The sequence below is a fragment of the Felis catus genome, chromosome A1 (genome assembly GCF_018350175.1).
Source record: "Felis catus isolate Fca126 chromosome A1, F.catus_Fca126_mat1.0, whole genome shotgun sequence".
Lineage (NCBI taxonomy): Eukaryota > Metazoa > Chordata > Mammalia > Carnivora > Felidae > Felis > Felis catus.
Window position 1 is genome coordinate 218140849 of NC_058368.1, and position 21091 is coordinate 218161939.

A 21091-nucleotide genomic window follows, 5' to 3' on the forward strand; every position below is an offset into this window, starting at 1 on the left:
TACTTTTGTTTTCAGGGAAGGTTTGTATATTTTTCTAATGGTTATGTTTATACTAACACTTCTATAAAATATCTTTAGTCCTCTCTTCTTTTATAGTGATTTTGTTTTCTGCTCTAAGCAATGTTTAAATTATCTAGTAACTATTTTACCCATCCCATCTTGTTTACACAAAACCTAGTGTATACTTATTTAATATTAATTATAAGGTTCTCAGAAGGAATCATCCATTTTTGATACACTCTACCCAGTCTCCTCACCCAGGCTTTAATAGTTATACTGGGTACACCTTGTCAGATAAAGCATCTATTGCATATAATCTTTTATTTGTAAATATACTGGACAAGGCACTGATAAAAATATCTCCTGACAACTTAGCTTATTACTCTTATTACTTACCTTATTACGTAATTTATCTTCTTGCCCTGGGAATGGGTTCAACTCTTTGATCCACTAAAGCTTCTAAATCCTTAAATATTTCCTTTTTCAATATTCCTTCCAAGCCCCTGCACTTTGTTTCATACATTTGAAGCAACATTGCAGAGCTCCCTTAGAGTAGGTTTTTCTTACTGAATCTTCTTGAGAGAGGTGTCCACTGATCTCTCGAACTTACACACAATCCAACCAAATGTATGTGTGTGCATGCAAATATACCCATGTGTATATGTGCATGTGTATATATGAATGTAACAGAGAGAGACTCACTACCTGTAAACCAATAAAAATGCCATTGGTCCTTTTTGGCTTACATTACAAAAGTTTGAAGTATTCTCAGGGAAACAAAACCAGAAAAAAAGGAAAATGTTCTGATTAGCCAATGAAGAGAAAACTCTGGCATTGACACTTAGAGAACAGAAAAGAGAGTAATCAAATAAGTAAACTCATAGGCAGGCAGAGGAGAACCACATTGGAAACCAGGGCAAATTTTCTAAGGCCATCTTGCTTAAGAGTTTTTGTACAACAAAGAGTTTTGCCCCTTCTCCTTACTTATTTATTTCCCACACAACACCCAGAGGGCTCCTTTCATAATATGTCAGACTAGGGATCTCTTGTGCTTTACCTATAATGAGTACTCATCTCACTCAAAATAGAATCCAAAATTCTTTGTGTTCTCTTTTTCCTTTGAGCTCATGTAACCTGGCCTCTTCCCCTAACGCTATCCCCTTAACATGTTTGATTCTCTGAAAGTTCCTTAAACAGACCAATCTTGCTTGTGCCTTAGACATGTTGTCTCGACCCTCCCTTGGGAGAACTTTCTCCTTTCCCACAGATTTTGGCTGAAAGGTTGCCACAAGAGAGGGACCTTCCTGATCTATTTGTAAGAGCACGATCCACTCTTCTGTTCACCTGCCAGGTTTTGTTTATCTATAGTGCTTATTATCAGCTGAAAGATAATTTATCTTTCTACTTGTTGAATTTCTACCATCTCAGTTGAATGTAAATTATTTAAAGCCAGGGACCAATCTTTTTTTTTACCAGTACAGCTAATAAATGTTGATTGAATGCATGAATGAATGATAGTGCTATTTTGGTGATTTTCATCTATATAATAGTAACATTTAAAACAACAACTTAAATATAGTGACAGGCAATAAGACACATTCTGAATAGTCTGTGTTAAGTGGTTGACTTAAATCAATACTACTTGTTTCATAACTATATAGTTCATTAGCAAGTGGGAGGGATGTTAATTAGCAATATCATCATAGATAAAAGCCTGTTAAATACATTCAAGTGAGGAAGAGTTTGATTCACTGCAGATTAAACTTTGATGAGTCAAGAACAAGATATAAAGTCACTAACTGGTCAAACAAATTATTTATGACGGCTAGAAAAGAATGTGAGTGAAAGTAAGAGTGACTTAATATAGGCACAAAATACAGGTATTTTTCAGTTAACAGAGAAGAGCTGAAGGAAAATCCTCAATAACCTAAAAATTCTCAGTACCATAAGTAAAGTTTCTTTTACTGATATACAGAAACATACAACACATTTAGAATTGATACTATGGGGAACATAAGAAAAGACTATAGATAAGAAAAGCTTATCCGTAATAAATATGTAGTAAGGCCAATCATATTTTGCTGACCACTGCAGAAAAATGAAAAGTAGCCTGGCAGGAGATCCAGGGAAAGTTGACACTGTAGTTTAATTATTAAATGTTGGCCTAGCGGTGCCAACGGAAGATGAGAAATAAGCACAGTGACTGGAAGTTTTTGATGGGAACAGAAGGCTTGAGCATACTAAGCCTTGAGCATGACCAATTAGTGACTTCAGCATACATTACCTGACCTGTTATTAGGATATCTAATTTTGAATCAATCAATCATAAACAGTTCTTACACTTTTACAGAAGTGAAATAAACTAGGGAAGTGCCCCCTCCAAAAACAATGTTGCATTATCTTCTATTTTTACCATAGGGATTTCACATTGTCCCTACAGAAGAGATGAAACTATCCAATATTCACATATTTTTTCGATGGTATTTATACAATTCTCCTGCACTGACGGTTAGGCTAAGAATGCTCTGCAACTTGCTCCCCCCCACACACACAGACCTTCACAAGCACACACACAGCATAAATCACCTATCACCAACATTCTTCACTACTTGCTTCTCAGAAACTTGACTTCCTTCAGCTTTTCTGTACCCAAGTTCCCTCTCATACTCACACACGTGTGAAATGTTAATTAACCTACAATGTTTTCATACTAAAGGCTGAATTTGACACTAGTTGTATTAGGACATGCCGAGATGATACTATGAGATGTGCTCTCTCTCTCCTCTCTCTCTCAAAAATAACACAAACTTCTAAAAAAAATTTAAAAATTAAAAAAAAAAATAAAAGTTGAAGATTTTTAGTGATTTTCCATGTCTGGATAGATATCAGAGTTATTATAAATAATCGGAGTATGCAATCATATTTAATCAGCTTAGATAAGAGCATGAAACATATTGACCAGAGTAATTCCTGTGAAACCCACATCCTGTCACTTTGTATGTATCTAGCTTGATCCAGTGGCACTTCTAGGAAGATGTCAGAGGAAACAGCTCGGAGGTAATACAGCAACAAATCTGTAACAATCTGTACCTTCAAGAACTTTCTAGCATTCCTCTTCATCTTCATTTGAGCATGTTCCTGTTTACAGACTCCACAAATAATGCCTAAGAAGCTCAAGTCCACGAGTATGGTTTGTGGTTTTCTTGCTAAGTGTCAGACCAGTGAAAGCCAGGTCACATGTTTTCTCATTTCACGAGAACTTGGCCCTTTTTACAATGACATAACATTCCAAAAGATGTCTACATGGCTTCACATGGGGCCTGGATCATATTATACACAGGTAGGCATGGCTTTATATGACAAGTATACAATAAATCTGTTGATTTAATATATTATATTTTCAGGGAATTTGTATCAATTTAGTACATGCTGTAAAAGTGACATTATATGTTCAAAAGCTTTCTCAACTTCTAATATACTACAGATCTATGCTTTCAGGCCAAATAGAAGGTATTGTGTTCCTCAAAGTACTTTTTGTATTCAAATGGAGGATTATTTTTCTTAAGTACTACATGACTAAAATTATTTTTAGAGAATTACCATAAGCCTCTAGGTTTCAAAAGGACTCATGTATTTCTGCTTTCAGTTCATTTCTTTCAACATCTAAGTTTTTCAAGTTAAAGGGTATTTTTTAAAGTATACTTTATTTTCTAGAGGCTCACACATTTTCTTTTTCCCCCAAGTACTATACAGATTCACAGGCATTTTTACATAATTTGCTAGTTTCTTCCATGTTGATGACAATTAGCCCTTATTATTCCCTATTGGGGTAATCAAATTTTGGCGAGTATATTAGCTATCTACAATATTAAAATTATGTGAGTTTTTATATTATTTTCATTATACATTTGATTATTTATCCTAAAAATATAATCTATGGTTGTATTTGGCATTCAATTAAATTCATTTCTGGTAACCTTCACCTATCTAGAGTTTTTCATTTCTTCTTTTTTATTATACCTGTTTCATTGCTGTACATTTTTCCTTGCAAATGCCTCACCAGTTTTTGAAAACACTTTCTTTATAACTTAAAGAAAATTGCCAATTTTAGAGAATCTCTTAACCCAATATAACCTACTTGACCAATTATCCTTTTATATGTTTGTGACTATAATTTTCTTGTGATTATTACACACTGCCATTGAGAACAGTTCCTTGTTCACAAAACAACAAAAGAGCAGCGAAAAACATAAGGCCATAACTTCAACCATAAAGCAAAGTGAAATAATGGGATTTCCTAAAGACACTGGAGTTTAAAAGCAAAGTCAGAAAAAAATAGAATATGAAAATGAATATACGGAGATTAAAGATGATGAAAAGTTACTTTTAAACTTCCCCACGGGAAATATCAAGATATTCATACTTTCTATTTTACTAATCAGTGTGAGCCTGCCTGTGGAAGAGACTAATGCATTCATAACTGAAGTTATTTGAAAGTTCTGTTTTTATCTCATTATTTGTGGGCAATTAAAAATTCCCTATAGAATTAGTTGTTTACAAAAAGAAACTTGAAAACCAACTTGAAAACAAAGGTACAGTGACATACTGTACACACACACACACACACACACACACACACACACACGATAGACCTAAAAATGATACAGTGATTGTAAATACATGTTTTTCCTCTTATCTCAGGGTAGAGCTACTGGTAATGAAACTATGAATGTCAGTAGCTACTTCTACTCTCCTAGAAGTAAAACGTACCTCAATTAAGTATCTTTTGACATGCTATTTAAGGCCATTTGTGTGTACTTCTACACTTTACAAAGATACATTGATTAAATTCTTACATAAAAGGTATATTGGGGCACATGGATGGCTCAGTTGGTTGAGTATCTGACTTCGGATCAGGTCATGATCTCACAATTTGTGAGTTCAAGTCCCACATCAGGCTCTGTGCTGACAGCTCAGAGCCTGGAGCCTGTTTCTGATTCTGTGTCTCCCTCTCTACCTGCTCCTCCCCTGCTCACTATCTTTTTTCTCCTTCAAAAATAAACATTAAAAAAATCTTTTAAAGGCATATTATTTTGTATGATATTTGAGTCAATTTCTTAACCTTGAAATCCATATGCTGATTTATCCTCATCTCTGTGAGTCTGAAAGTTAGATTTGACAGAAAAATTAAACGCCATTAAATAGTGCCCTCATATTCCAGGAAGAGCTTGAATAAGCTAATTTGAGGTCATGTTAAATTATAAATGCATGTAGTATTTCAGGATTAGTGAGAAGAAAGCCATAATGAGGAGAAAGCTACTTTTCAGCCAATGATGCAACATCAGGGGAGGATACTGTCAGCTAATTACTAGGGAAATTTGTAGGGCAATATATTAAAATCGCAGTAGAATACACAGTGAAAGCACAGAGAAGCATACTATCATAATAAACGTGTACAGTCTTACTCATTCTATAAAATACAGTGATCCAGAAAAGTATCTTCTTTGCTCTTTCCCTTTAGGGATTTGTCTTCACTTATTTTCCCCTGGTGATTCTCCCACTGATTCTTTCTCCCACTAGATGTCAGGCAAGAGGAAGGAGTAGTATTGACTCTGAAACCAAGACCTAGTTAATTTCTAAAGTGCTAAATTGATGACTAAATGCAGCCAAACTGAATAGTGATCAGGCATATGGAAGATAAAATGCTCTGATAATTTGAACTAAATATTAATAACAGCAGCTGCAGGAGGAACCATATTCTCTTATGATAATATCTGTCTTTATCTTTTTCTGGGAATTATTCCCTATTTAGAAAGCTTAGCTTCACTTTTTTCCTAAAATAACATGTGCATCTCCTTTGTAGTACTCAACACAATTTTAAATCAATAATATTTTCAAGGTTGATTTAATGCACACCTCCCTACCAGCTCCCAAATATAAATCTTGTAAGATAGGGGCCAAGTCAGTTTCGTTGATTTCTTCATCCACAGACTCAACATAATACATTGGGAGACAGAACACTTCAAAAAACTATGTTGGGGAGCCTGGCTCAGTCAGGTAAACGTCCGACTTCGGCTCAGGTCATGATTTCACAGTTCATGGGTTGGAGCCCCACATCAGGCTCTGTGCTGACAGCTCAGAGCCTAGAGCCTGTTTCAGATTCTTTGTCTCCCTCTCTGTCTGCCCCTCCCTTGCTCACACTCTCTCTCTCCCTCAAAAATATATAAACATTAAAAATGTTTTGAATTATGTACTGATCACTGATTAATGTATAGAATTATTGAATCACTATATTGTACACCTAAAACTGATATAACACTACGTGTTAACTATACCGGAAAATTAAAGAGTGACTAAAAAAAAGGAGAGACTAAAAAAAAAAAAAAGGAATAAAATTAATTAATTAATGGCATTGTAAAGCTATCCATGTCAAATAGAAATACAGTTTAGATTCATTGTTGGGCTCAATTTATACCTTTCTCTTAACCAGTAAGACTCCTAAGAATGACATATGGAGACTTTACAGTCTTTTTATTAAGACTAGTTATAACATTTTGGCTAAAATAGCCTCAAAAGGACACACATTAGTGACAATATTGATACATAATAGAAGATACCCACAAAAAGAAGGTAGGAATTAGAAGAGGTACTCTACATCAGAACACAGACATATGGGCTCTCTGAGCACAGGATTCCTATTTACCATATTCTAGTTCATCAGGTGGCATGCCAATTTCTCTGATGAGAACTTTACAATTGCATGTGAGAAGATAACACTGTCCTTGCAGCTTCTTGCCCAGTTCTCCATTGAAATCTATCTTACTCATTCTTAATGGCTGTGAAGATTCTCTTACTGATTACTTGGGGAACATCTACATATTACCTTCTCAATAAAGTGTTCCCCTATTTCCTAGGTGTATAATTGCTCAGTTCTCTCTGTTCCCATTTTGTAGCACATTTTGTAACCTCTGTAATTACATTTAGCAAATTTTATTGCAGCTTATCAGTTTCTATGCATTTTTCCCCTAACTATTGGATCTCCTCACAAAAGGGGGCATCTTTTTTTATCTATAGTACTTTTCAGAGTTGTGGACATGTTAGACTCTTAGTAAATTTGTCAAATAAAGTAATAAAGTACATTTAGGCTGAGGGAGAGATAAAGGGCTTCATCATTGAGAATAGGTATTGAAACAGTACAATCAATTATAAAGATTTAGTTCCATTAAATAATATAATTTAAGTATAGGACAAAAATCAGGTTTTAAGAACTGTATTCTTGTTTTACTTCTATGATCTTAGAGTTATTTACCTTCATAACATGTCTTATTTTGCTGGTTTCCAAGAATAATGTTCCTTTGCTTTACACTCTTATATTCCATTTTCCTTCGATGCCTTCACCACTCTACATCTAACATTTCTTCTTTAGGACTTTTTATTCTCTTTCAGAGTTCTCAACATTTAGACTATAATATACATGGTTGTCAATTATCAATCAGCAATGAAGTTAACATTAGTGAACTCTATATTTTCATCATGTTGCATTTCATACACAGAAAAGCAGGGCTATAATTCATTACAAAATATGAAGTTTAATGTGGATTATTTCTGCTTACAATAATCTAGCATTTCCTACACTGAGAAAATTCTATTATGGTATCAAGTAAATGAAAGTAGAATTAAGAATTGAAGGAAAACTTCTGACAGAAGAAAGTAATAATTTTGTATGGTTTTTCTCAGTGCACTGATTAAATAAGCAACTATGACTTTCAGTAGAATGAGCATATGTTACCGAGTCAGGCATATCTATTATCCTCTGTGAAATGTATTTCAACATCTTGCCTTCACAGTTCAACTACAACCACATATTGAAGTGGATGCTAGTCTTTCCCATTAAAATAAAAAACAAAACAAAACACACACACACACACACACAAAGCAATAACAAAGTATCTTTTTGTCACATACCTATTTTGCTACTAGCCTATTTCTTTCTTCTAAAGTTCTATACTCACAATTTCTCTTTCACAACTCTTAACGATGTATCATAATAAACTACTGAACCTAAATTTCATCCCTGAAGTCCCTTTCACACTGATAAATTCAATGGGCATATCAGTTTTCATGTTTATATTATCTCAACATTGTTCTCCTGCACTAGAACTTTCTTCTCATTCTCTTTTGATGGCTTTTCATTGTGTGTGTGTATCTGTGTGTGTACATATAAGTTTTTAGGAATTATCTGTACTGTTTTCAACTCTATACAACAAACATAACTTTTAGCTTGTAAAAACTGCTCAATAAATGCTTATTGAGTGAACAAATAAAATTTTAAAATAATAAGTTAATGAACTGGAGGTACAAAGTTGCCTAGTGGAATAATCTTAATGGAAGTTAAACTTTATGTTTTTAGATGTAGTAAAGGGAGAGATGTCTTCTATAATGAAAAACTGTTACAAAAACTTACATTTGACTATTAAATACTTAAAATGTACAATTATTTCAATTTGTAGACCTCAAGGTACTTACAGAACATGAAGGTAGAAGTTCAAAAATGTTTGTAAATTAATCATAAGAAAGCACAGCTTAGGAAATAATGAGAGGTAGTTTATACATCCATTGTCTTAGATTTGGCAGCCATACTCCACTGTATAGTGGGGTAGGGGGTTGTGTGTGTATACATGTATGTTTCTGGTAAGTTTCAGTTATTCAGATTATATATTACTTAAGGTAAAAATGTTTACACATGGTCTTGCTTGCATGCAGTTTCGCCTATCTACATCAGATTCTCAATGGTCTTTAAATGGCTAAAGAAAGTAAATCCTATTAATTATTAGCACCGTGCTCTATCCTAATGAGTTTACCGACCCCAAACATTCTGTTTATATTCTCACACAGAAAATGGGGAAACTGAGACATTAGAATCATGTCACATGTTTATGGTATTTTCTCACAATTAGCATGTCCATTGTTGAACTAAAATTAGCAACAGGTATTTCAGAATGAAATTTTATTCACACCTAAAATATCTTCTATCATTTATTGCCTGTCTTCTATAAAATAATTAAGGCTATAGTCTTATGAATGTGCTTTATAAGTAAATGATTTTATTTTTCCATGAATACTCTCTAAATGTCTGTATTGATACTATTATTTACTCACAACTCTCTACAAAATAATGAAAATAAAAACAGCAGGTTACATAATGGTAACCTAACATTTTAACAGGTAAAAAATATTTCACCAAAGTGGCATTATATAGTTGAGGAGCTGAACACAAGTGTCACCCCTCAAAATGCATTGATGATGTTTATTTAGGAACGGAAGTTTAGAATTATAGCAGATATTCACAAGACGTAGTCTCTGCGTATGAAGGAAAAATTAGGATAAGTCTTGATATCTGTATAATATAGAGCAAACATTCTGATTTTAAATAGTGATACCAAGATCAAGGGCTCAGTGGGAAATGGAGACTAATGATGGAGTATATGGAATTATTGATGAGCTATATAAAATAAGAAATAATAAGTAGTTTTATAAAAACATTTAACACTTAACAAACATTAATAAGAATAATTTATATCAAGAATTCTTCTAGGAATCAGGATGTGAGAGATGAATAAAGTCCTTTCTGATATGGGACTTACATTACAATCTGGGAGTTAGAAAACAGTGTATATAGGAAATAGAATATTATATCTCATTTTATTACAGACCTGAATGAAGTGAGACTGAGAAACAAGTAACAATACTGGGAGAATATTAATTTCATGCAGCTGCACATATAATAGCCAAAAACATGGAATTTGGAAACAACCCAAATGTCCTTTAACAGTGAATGGATAAACAGACAAGGAACTACTACTCAGGAACAAAAAGAAACAAACAATTGATAGATACATAAATGTTAAATGGATTTCAAGGGCATCTTGCTGAGTGAAGAAAAATTCAATCCCAGAGAGTTACATAGTAAATAATTAGATTCAGGTAACATTCTCAAAGACAGAAGAAAATTACAATGGCGGTCATAGATAAGCAGGTACCAGGGTTTAGGATTGGTGGAAAGGTTTGACAAGGGCTTAGCAGGGGGGATTTCTTTGTGGTGATGGAACATTCTGTATCCTGACTGAGGTGACAGTTATTGAAACATATTTTACTCATGTGATAAAACATCACAGTTATTCGCTGGCCAAATCCTTCCCACTCCCCAAGACAGTACATGTAAAATCTGCCAAAATCCAAGTTAAGTTATGCAGCCCAGTTAACAAGTACACTAACAGGGACAACTGGGTGGCTCTGTCAGTTAAGTGTCTGACCCTTGATTTGGGCTCAGGTCATGATCTCACAGTTTGTGGGATCGAGCCCCACATCGGGCTCTGCACTGACAGCACAGGAGCTGCTTGGGATTCTCTCTCTCCCTCTCTTTCTGCCCCTCCCTGCTTGCTCTTGTGCTCGCTCTCTCTCTCTCTCTCTCCCCCCCTTTCAAAATAAATAAATAAACATTTAAAAAAACAGTACACTAACATAAATTCTCTGAGTGCTGGCAATGTCTTGTGGTTATATAATATATTTTCCTTGGGTACACATGAACTCTTTGTTCTACTTTTGCAACTGTTTCTGTAAAACAAACTATTTCAAAATTAAAATACTGGGAAAAATCAACTGTTAGATTTCTAGATGTGAACAAATATGGCAAGCTAGAGGAAACCGTTAAATGTGTACTTCCCACCAAGAGGATTATGTGCATCTTTGTAAAATAAATGAAAGTAAACAGCAAATAATCAAATACAATTAAAGTGAGATAATCGAGGGAAACATACAGAAAAAAAGGCTAGAGGTAGCCAGAGTTCCATGACCATTCAAATTTTATTTTAATTTTTATGGGAAAACTTTAGGGTGTTTGAAACAGAAAAGTAAACTGAATTAATTTATACTTTACAAAACAGCCAGGAAGATCTTCCTCTGAGACTGGCATTATTCACCATTGCACCAGTGACTTTAGCCAGTGCAATAGGTGAATAAGAAGAAAAAAAAGGTATAAGAAATTTTAAAAGGATGGGCGCCCGGATGGCTCAAGAGGTTAAGTGTCCAATTCCTGATTTCAGCTCAGGTCATGATCTCACAGTTCGTGAAACTGTGCTGACAGCACAGAGCCTGCTCTGGATTCTCTCTTTCCTTCTCTCTCTCTTTCTGCCCCTACCTTGTTCACGGGTGCGCGCTCTCTCTCTCTCTCTCTCTCTCTCTCTCTCTCTCTCTCTCTCTCTCTCTCTCAAAAATAAACTTATAAAAAAGAAATTTAAAAAGGAATTGTTATGGGTGATGGTATGATCTAGTCTATAAAAACCATAGAGACCTCAAGTAAGTGTCATCCAATTTAAGTGGATCCAAAAGTTTACTGTTTGCAAGGCCATTGATACAATCAATGCATTTCTATATTTCAGTGATACAAAACATGATTTTTAGAAATGATATAACACAAATAAATGAAAAATATCAAATGCTCAGTAAAAATTCTAATAGATATGCCAGGCTCTGTACAGAAATTTATTAGACATTACTATAAGACATTAATGAAGACCTAAATCAATTTATAGTTGCTTAAAGTATTATAAGTCTTATCATTGTAAACATTTAAGTTTTTCTCAAATTTGTCTACTGATTCAATTTAATTCCAATCATAACCCCATCAAAAAAAATTAACAGATTTTGAATATCTGGTTCTAAAATTTATATGGACTGTATTCCTCCATGAAGAGCTGAAATATTCTCCAAAAAGAAAAAAAATAGAGGATTTACTCTATTAAGATGTTATTAAAGCTGTAACAATAAAATAATGTGGTTTTGTCACAAGGATACACTTACAGCCCAAGACATGCTAGAGAGACTAACAGTAGGCTAATCTTTATAAAAATGTCATTTCAGAACTGCATAAGCAAGCCAGTCTTTACAAAAATGCTAATTATTAAATGGAAACACCCATATAAAAATGCAAATAAAAACTTGATCCCTACCTTAGCCGTTCACAGTAATCAGATATAGGTAGAATTTATATCTAAAAAAGAATGTTAAAAAATGAAGATTATATGAGAATATATATGAGAATATTTTTCACTATTTCATGAAATATATTTCATTATTAACCCAAACTTTTGACATATGAGTCTGCCATTTCTGCCCCTAAAATGAGGAAGTAGATTAACCTCTTATCCCCTCTGGACTTTGGTTTTGCCAATCTTTTTATTTATGTATGTATGTATGTATGTATGTATGTATGTATGTAACTAAAATAAACCAGAAATGACAAGGTGCCATTTGGAAGCTCAGGATTTAGGAAGCTTTGAGGGTTTCATCATTCACTTTGGTCTTGACAAGAAGAACATGCACCAGCGAGCCCTCCAGTCCTAGGAGGAAGACGAGAGGCACTTGGAGGGCCATTCCAACTGAGCTGAAGCCCGAAGCAGAGGCAGTACAGCAGCAGCACATGTTGTTCAGTGAGAAGCAGAGTCACCCTACCAATACCAACCTTCCTGCATACTTGTCATGAAAAATTAAATATTGTTGTTTGAGGCCACTGAATACTGGGATGCTATGATACGGAGCATTACTTTCAGAATGGGTAAACTATGAATTTGGGGGAAAAATATTTTTAAATAGAAATCAACACTCCACATAAAGAAAAATATTAAAAATTGAGCTACATTAAAATTAACAACTTTTGTGATCAAAAATCATCCTGAGAGTGGAGTGCCTGGGTGCTGGCTCAGTCAGTTAAGTGTCTGACTTTGGCTCAGGTCATGATCTCACAGTTTGTGAGTTCGAGCCCCACATCGGAGCTTGGAGTCTGCTTCGGATTCTGTGTCTCCCTCTCTGTCTGCCCCTCCCCTACTCACATTGTGTCTATCTCTCTCAAAAACAAACATTAAGAAAAATTAAAAACCATCATGAGAGTAAAACTGAAAGGGGATCTTCTTTTTTCCAGAAAACATGATAAACTTTTACAAATCAATAGGAAAAAAAGACATTAAAATAGGATAGCAGGCAAGAGATTTTTAGATGCTTCATTAAACAGTATATCCAAATGACCAATAAACATTTGACAAGATGCTTCATCTTATTATCAGCTGCAGTGATATAAGTTAAAAACAAATTAATGGAAATTCATGATTCATTAATGAAAATTAAGAAAAATATGAGATACTATTACACACCACACAATTAACAAACTATAAAGGCCTGAAAAGAACAGGTGTTGGATGTGAGGCAACTGGAACTCTCATATGTTGCTTGTGGTATTATAGATCAGTAGGGCAACCTGGAAAAATCATTTGGCATTTTCTAGTAAATTTGTTAATATAGGCACTCAAGACTGATAATTGTACTCATAGGTATACATGAGTGTTCATGAATACTGAAATACCACAAAAATGTCCATCAGAGAAGCATGGTTTTATAATGGCAGATAGACGGAAACAGACCAAATGTTCACCAAGAGTGTAGTGACAGAAAATAAAAGAAATATACTCAGCAAGGATGGCTATTATGAGATAATGTTGGAAAAAGAAGCCACGCAAAGCACACACATTTTATCATTCATTTTACGTTAAACCAGACAAAAGTACCACAGTGTTAGATGGCAAGACAGCAGTTCTCACCATGGGATAGGGAAGGTGTAGTTATTGGGATGAAAGCTAGGGTAGCTTCTACAACATGGCTAACACTCTATTTCTTGACCTCCACCGTTGTCATGGGTGTCCTCAAACTGTGAAGTTCTTTCAGTTGCTCATTTAAAAACCGTATTTTTATGCATTTTTTTAAAGTTTATTTTGAGAGAGAGAAAAAAAGAGAGAGGGGGAGGGGCAGAGAGAGAGGAAGAGACAGAATCCCAACCAGGCTCCTTGCTGTCAGCACAGAGCCTGACGTAGGGCTCAAACCCATGAACCATGAAATCATGACCTGAGCCAAAACCAAGAGTCGGACGACTGAGCCACCCAGGTGCCCCAAAACCATGTGTTTTTGAGATTATTATGCTTTGGTGAAAATTTACTTATAATGTTCGATACAGAAGAGACTATAGTCAGTCTTAGGTGGAGTCAGAAATGCCAGTCAAGTGGCTGGTTGGGATTAGGTTATAAGTAGCAACGAGTTGCAGTAGGACGGTATGGATGCAATTAACCCAAGGTTGGCTTATGATTATGATAAACATGAACCTAATGTTATATTTATCAAAATTAATGATTTTGTCACAGCCCATGACAACTCCACCAAAATGCTCTTTTGATTCATATATTTGGGCCTATCTTTGGTTTGAGATTTAACAGAAAATGTTTCTTCCAAGCAGTGTAAATACAGAGACTGCTACACAACAGAAGTTATTTTGATTTTAGAACATCATCACTTTTTGGGGGCACCTGGGTAGCTCTGTCAGTTAAGCAGCTGACTTCAGCTCAGGTCATGATCTCACAGTTCGTGGGTTCAAGCCCCACATCAGGCTCTGTGCTGACAGCTCGGAGCCTGGAGCCTGCTTCTGATTCTGTGTCTCCCTCTCTCTCTGCCCCTCCCCTGCTCACACTCTGTCTCTCTCTCTCAAAAATAAATGTAAAAAAAAAATTAGAATATCATCACTTTTAGACATTAATTAATGGAACTGATTAGCAGGCTTTTTGACTACTCCACATTTTTTGGACAATCTGGCACACCATAAATCCATAAAAAACATTTATTTATAATAAATTATATTGACAGATTATGTACTGTTAAAACTTTTTATAAATAAAGACCTTCCATTAACATTCCACTAGTAAATACACTCAGAATGTTTATCAGGAATTCTGATACATTATGACTTTGTCAAGATTTGACTTATATTATTTCTTCTTCTAAGACATCTGTGATGCAGTAGAAACGAGTATCAATCAATCAATCAAAAATTCACCCATTTGGAACAAAACACTTCAAGCAACTTATGATTTACAAGAAATATTAAACCAGGGGTGCCTGGGTAGCTCATTTGGTTAAATGTCCGACTCTTGATCTTGGCTCAGGTCATGATCTCACTGTCATGAGATCAAGCCCCTCGTCTGGAACAATGCTGGCATAGGGCCCGCTTAACATTCACCCTCCCTACCCCACCCCCACTTCCCTGTTTGCAGTCTCTCATTCACACAAAAAAGAAAAGAAATATTAAAACAAAAATAAATGAAGGATAATGAAGAAACAACATATGAAATATGAGATGCAGTCACACTTTGCTCAGAGGATACTTCATAGCCTTTAGTGCATATATTTATATCAAAACACAGTAGAAATTCATTGAGTGAATATACCATCTCAAGATGCCAGAAAAAAAATAAAATTCAAAAATTCAGAATGGAGGAAATAATATAAAATAATAAAACTTAATGATTAAAACAAGTATAATAGTTCTTTGAAAATATTATAAACTTTGGTTAATTCTTCCACAAAAATGATGAAGAAAAGTAAAAAATACAAAGCACCAGTATCAGCAATGTAAAGGGATATGCATATAGTAAAAGACTAATATGCATAGAGTAAAAGACTAATTAAGTGAGTTTGAGTCAATAAGGTCAATTCTTAGTAAATGGAAAATTATTTTTAAATAAAATTATAAAAACCGTTACACAGAGCTATAGAAATCTAAGAGGCTGTAAATATCTTGAGAACCAATCAATTTGGTCATAATTGTGTTGCACTTGAAATATACATTTATATGAAAGAAAGATAATTAGAAACACATCTTGTAAAAAGAGAGCAAAGCAGTAAACTTCTTGTACCAGAAATTTTATGAGACGATTTTTTCAATCTGGTTGAAATTATGAGTAAGGTATCTTTTAAAATGGAAGTGAAAAAGATTTTGTAGATATGGTGGCATTTTCTGGAAGAAAAAAATAAAAACCTGTCCTTTCTCATGGCTTAATATAACTTGTTTCTATACTAAGAAATGCAAAAGTTTTTAAGTGACACACATTCATTTTTAAAACGTTTTATGAACATCTACAAACTGCTCATCCTCCAATTACTATTTTTTGCACTTTATAGGGAAAGTGCTATATTCTGAAATACTTAGGCCCTGTGTTAAACTGCATTTATAGGGAAAGTGCTATATTCTGAAATACTTAGGCCCTGTGTGAAACTTTGTTTTGTGTTTTCCAACGAAAATCAATCCCCAAAATAGCACAAGAAGACTATTATGACTTAAATAACACCAATTTTGAGAAATGCAGCTTTTTCACTGTGCAAAAAAGGACACTCTCTTCACCAGAGTCAGTTAAGATACAAAAATAAACAAAATTAAATAATATCTTGAATGAAAATTGTTTTCCAAATATTAATATATTCCTTCAAAACTTTGGATCCAGCTACACAGAGTTGACTAAATCCAACAATTATCATTCCAATTTATTCTAGCCCTTCTCATTTTGAACTAGTTAAATACAGGATTTTTTCAGGACTTCTAGAAAAGTCAACACTATCTTAACAAAAGGAATTCACAAGATGTATAATTTATACCATGTAGGAGACATTATTTGAAATGTACCTTATCATTATATTGTATATATTTTATATCACTGCAGAAAAAAACAAAATATTGCAAAACTCATTCTAAAGCTCAATTTCAAAATGGAAAAAGAACATAGTCTAGAGACAAAATATGTTTTCAAAATAATGAAATTACAGGTATGCCATCTATTTCTGTATAATGAGAACAGAAAAGACGCTTTAGCTTTATGTTAGTATACTGGAGATAGTTATCATTCCTATTATAGATGTTTAGATTATTTTTCAAACATTGCTAAAATAGAGAAAGCTCTAACAAACTACAAAAGTAACTTTGTGTCCCTCAAACATTAAGGTAATATCAAGTAAAAAAGCAGCAAGCAAAAATTAGCAGTTATATGATAGAATCACGTTCATACATTATCTTAATCCCCCAAGAGGTAACTTTTAATACAACTATTTGATCTTTCCTCACCTAATTTTGTTAATGATATTATTTGAAATGTCATTTTAAACTATGGATTTCAGCATGTCTCTATGAAGGCTTCTGTATGGCTATATTTTGATTAGTCCCATAGAGTATTTTTTTAATTGCCAAAACAAAAAAAAAATCAGAAAGAAAAGAAAGCATATTAAGTTGTGAAAACAGTAAGTGGAATTATATATATATACATATATAAAATTATTAGTATGTATATATTACATACACACACACATTGTGTGTGTGTGTGTGCGTGTGCATGAGTGCGCACACGTGCACAGTTATAGCTAATGAACTAAACAGAATCACACTGGTTTGGTTACCAAAATGAATTCGCAGGTGTTCATGCACTTTCTGATCCCTCAATTAATTTTGGTTGATTTTTCTACTTAATTATCTCCTTCAAGGCTTTGGAAGCTACTTGACTCTTGTACTTCATCGCAATGTATTTTCTTCTCCCCATGAGCTCTCAGCAAACATCCAATATTGATAGGAGAGGTGTGTGAAACGTGTATGAACCAGTGAAAGCTGAGGCTGTGGAACTAGTCAGAATGGAGGTCCCTCCTCCTAGCCTAGAAAACCCCTGGGACCACCTGTTATTAATTGTGTTTGTTCCTCTTCCATTAAACATAGCTCTTGATATTTTTAAAGCATTTGCTGAATATATGTCTATACATGAAGGAGAAAGTGGATGAACAAATAGACAAATGTGTATGTTCACTAATAGAATTAGACTTTGACAACTTATGTTTTTGGTTGTTTTTGTTATTACTGATGCTGACGCTGTTTTTATAATAACTGCATCTATTCATCGACCCTATGTTAATATTTAATGGTTTATTTATTATTTTTCAGTAACTGATTGAGAGGATGCAGGTGATGGCTTACAATAATAGAAATAATGATGATGATAAGAACGTATTACCTTTCTATTAAACGAACTTCTTACTACAGAAATTACAACAAACACAAAGAGAAGACTGACATGCAGTATAGCCTGAGAAACGTCATGGTAATCCAAACATTTGGTAATACCAAACATCCATGGTAGTATCCAAGACTAGTTATAAATTCCTCTCCCCCCGCCCTTCCTGATATCAATAATTGTTAGAAAAGTCTGCCTAAGGGCACCTGGGTGGCTCAGCCAGTTAAGTACCCGACTCTTTGATTTCAGCTCAGGTCATGATCTCACAGTTCATGGGTACAAGCCCTGTGTCAGGGTCTATACTGATTGTGCACAGCCTGCTTGTAATTCTTTCTCTGTCCCTCTCTCTGTGTCCCTCCCCAGCTTGAGCATGCATGCTCTTTTTTGCAAAATAAATAAATATTTAAAAAAGAAAGAAGGGCCCCTGGGTGGCTCAGTCCATTAAGCGTCCGACTCTTGGTTTCGGCTCAGGTCATGATCTCACGGTTTCTGCTGCCAGCGCAGAGCCTGCTTGGGATTTTCCCTCTCTCTCTCTCTCTCTCTCTCTCTCTCTCTCTCTCTCTCTCTCTCTCTCTCTCTCTGCCCCTCCCCCGCTCGTGCTGTCTCTCTCTCTCTCAAATGAATAAAAACTTTAAAACAAAAGTCTGCCTAAATGAAGTGATTAACCGGCTTATTCTTAAAAACAAGAAATATTTGGGGCACCTGGGTGGCTCAGTCGGTTGAGCGTCCCACTTCGGCTCAGGTCATGATCTTGCAATCCGTGAGTTCGAGCCCCGCGTCGGGCTCTGTGCTGACAGCTCAGAGCCTGGAGCCTGTTTCGGATTCTGTGTCTCCCTCTCTCTCTGACCTTCCCCCGTTCATGCTCTGTCTCTCTCTGTCTCAAAAATAAATAAATGTTAAAAAAAAACAAATATTTAATTCTTTGGTATTTGGAAGATGAATAGTGAGTAGGAAATGAACTGAAAAAGGACACCAGATTCAGTTGTGGAAGGTTTTATGTCAAATTAATTAGCTTAGACTGTACCTCATAGCTAGTAATTTATTTAATTTTAATTTTATTATTTAATTTTATTTTTATTTATTTTATTATTTTATTATTTTATTTTATTATATCATTTCATTTCATTTCATTTCATTTCATTTCATTTCATTTCATTTTTGCATCCAGTCCACACCAATGTCTGGCTTGAACTCACAACACTAAGATCAAGAGTCAAATGCTCTACTGGCTGAGCCAGTCAGGTAACCCTGGTGATTGATTTTAAACAGAGCTGTGGCAGTGGAGATGAATATTTTGATTGACAAATTACTTAACATTGAAAAAATTAAAGAAAATATTAACTTTTATTGATCAACATTCCAAAGTAATTTTAAAAACAAGTCCATAATATAATACATAAATATGAAAGTGAAGCTATATTTACCTTTAAGTTTACCTTTGCATTGTTACCTTGCTGTTATACTTACATGTCTTTAAATAAAGGTAATTCTTCCCTTCCTTTCTTTCCAGTTTATTAAGACATAATTGACATATAACACTGTGTAAGTTTAATGTGCACAGTACAATGACTTGACATGGGTACATATTGCAAAATAATTATAATAAGTTTAGTTAACATCAATTACCTCATATAGTTGCAATTTTTTTTTCCTTGGGATAGAAAGTTTTAGGACCTACTCTTACCAACTTTCAAATATACCACACAGCACTGTTAATCTATAATCATCACGTTGTATACTGCATCCCAGTATTACAGATCCTATAACTGGAAGTTTGTACTTTTTGACAACTTTCACCCAATTGTCTCACCACCACCACCCCTCCTCTGGCAACAACAAATCTGTTATTTTTTTCCATGAGTTTGTTTTTATTTTAGATTCCACATGTAAGTGAAATCATACAATATTTGTCTCACTTACATAATGCCCTCAAGATCCACCTATGTTTTCCCTAAGGGCAAGATTTTCCTCTTTTTTATGGCTTAATAGCATTCCTATACATTTCTATAGGTGTTGTGATGATAGATAGATACATAGATACATGGATAGATAAGATAATGATAGATGATAGATATATAGATAGATATGACATAGATATGACAAATAGATAGATGACAGATAAACAGTACATTGCCCTTTACCCATTATTCTGTTGATACACACTTAGATTGTTTCCATGTCTGGACTATTGTAAATAATGCTGCAGTGAACATGGGTGTGCAGAAATCTCTTCAACATAGTGATTTCATTCTACTTGGATAAATAACAAAAAGTGAACTTGCTGAATCATACTGTATTTCTAATTTTAATTTTTTGAGAAATCTCCATACTGTTTTCTGTAGTGGCAGCACTAATTTACATTGCCACCAAGAGTGCCCAAGGCTTCCTTTTTCTTCACATCCTCACCAGCACATGTTATCTCCTTTTAGATGGTAGTCATTCTAACAGGTGTTCTGTGATATCTTATGGTGGTTTTGATTTGCAATTTCCTAATTATTAGTGATGTTGAGGATATTTTCATGTACCTGTTGGCCAGTTAAATATCTTCTTTAGAAAAATGTCTATTAAGGTCCTTTGCCCATTTTTTAATTGTATTATTTGGTTTTGGTTTTTGCTGTAGAGTTGTATGAGTTCTTTATATGTTTTGGATATTAACCTTTCTTAGATAGAGGATTTATAAATATTTTCTCACATTCTATAGATGCCTTTAACTTTGTTGATTATTTGTTTACTGTACAGGCAATTTTTAATTTTTTAATCCTTGACTTTTGATTTTGTTACTTGTGCCTTATGTTTTATATCCAAAAAATCATTGCCAAGACCCATGTCAAGACAATTTTGCCCTATATTTTCTTCTGTGAGTTTCATGGTTTCGGGCATTACAGGAATGCCTTTAATCCATTTTTAGTTAATTTTTATGAGAGGTGTAAGATAGGGGTCTAATTGTATTCTTTTTTTTCTTTTTTTCTTTTTTTTTTTTTTTGTTGAGAAAGAAAGACAGAGAGAGAGTGTGAGCACAGGAAGTGGGCACAGGGAGAGACAGAATCTTAAGCGGGCTCTATGTTCAGCATGTAGCCTGATGCAGGGCTCAATTCCACAACCCTGGATCATGCCCTGAGTTGAAATCAAGAGTCGGATGCTTAACTGACTGAGTCACCCACACGCCCTAGTTT

General features: G+C 34.4%; 1 long non-coding RNA gene across 2 annotated transcripts in view; it reads right to left on the reverse strand.

The window, feature by feature from the left end:
- The window catches only part of LOC123380395, an 89206-nt gene that overhangs the window by 26378 nt on the left and 41737 nt on the right, over positions 1–21091 (reverse strand). The window contains exons 2-3 of one of the 2 annotated variants that reach the window (XR_006586094.1): positions 12009–12049; positions 6205–7463 (exon numbers count right to left, since the gene is read on the reverse strand). This is a non-coding gene — a long non-coding RNA (uncharacterized LOC123380395). Of the gene's footprint in view, positions 1–6204; positions 7464–12008; positions 12050–21091 lie in introns of those variants that run through there. The other variant, XR_006586093.1, reaches the window with a different exon arrangement.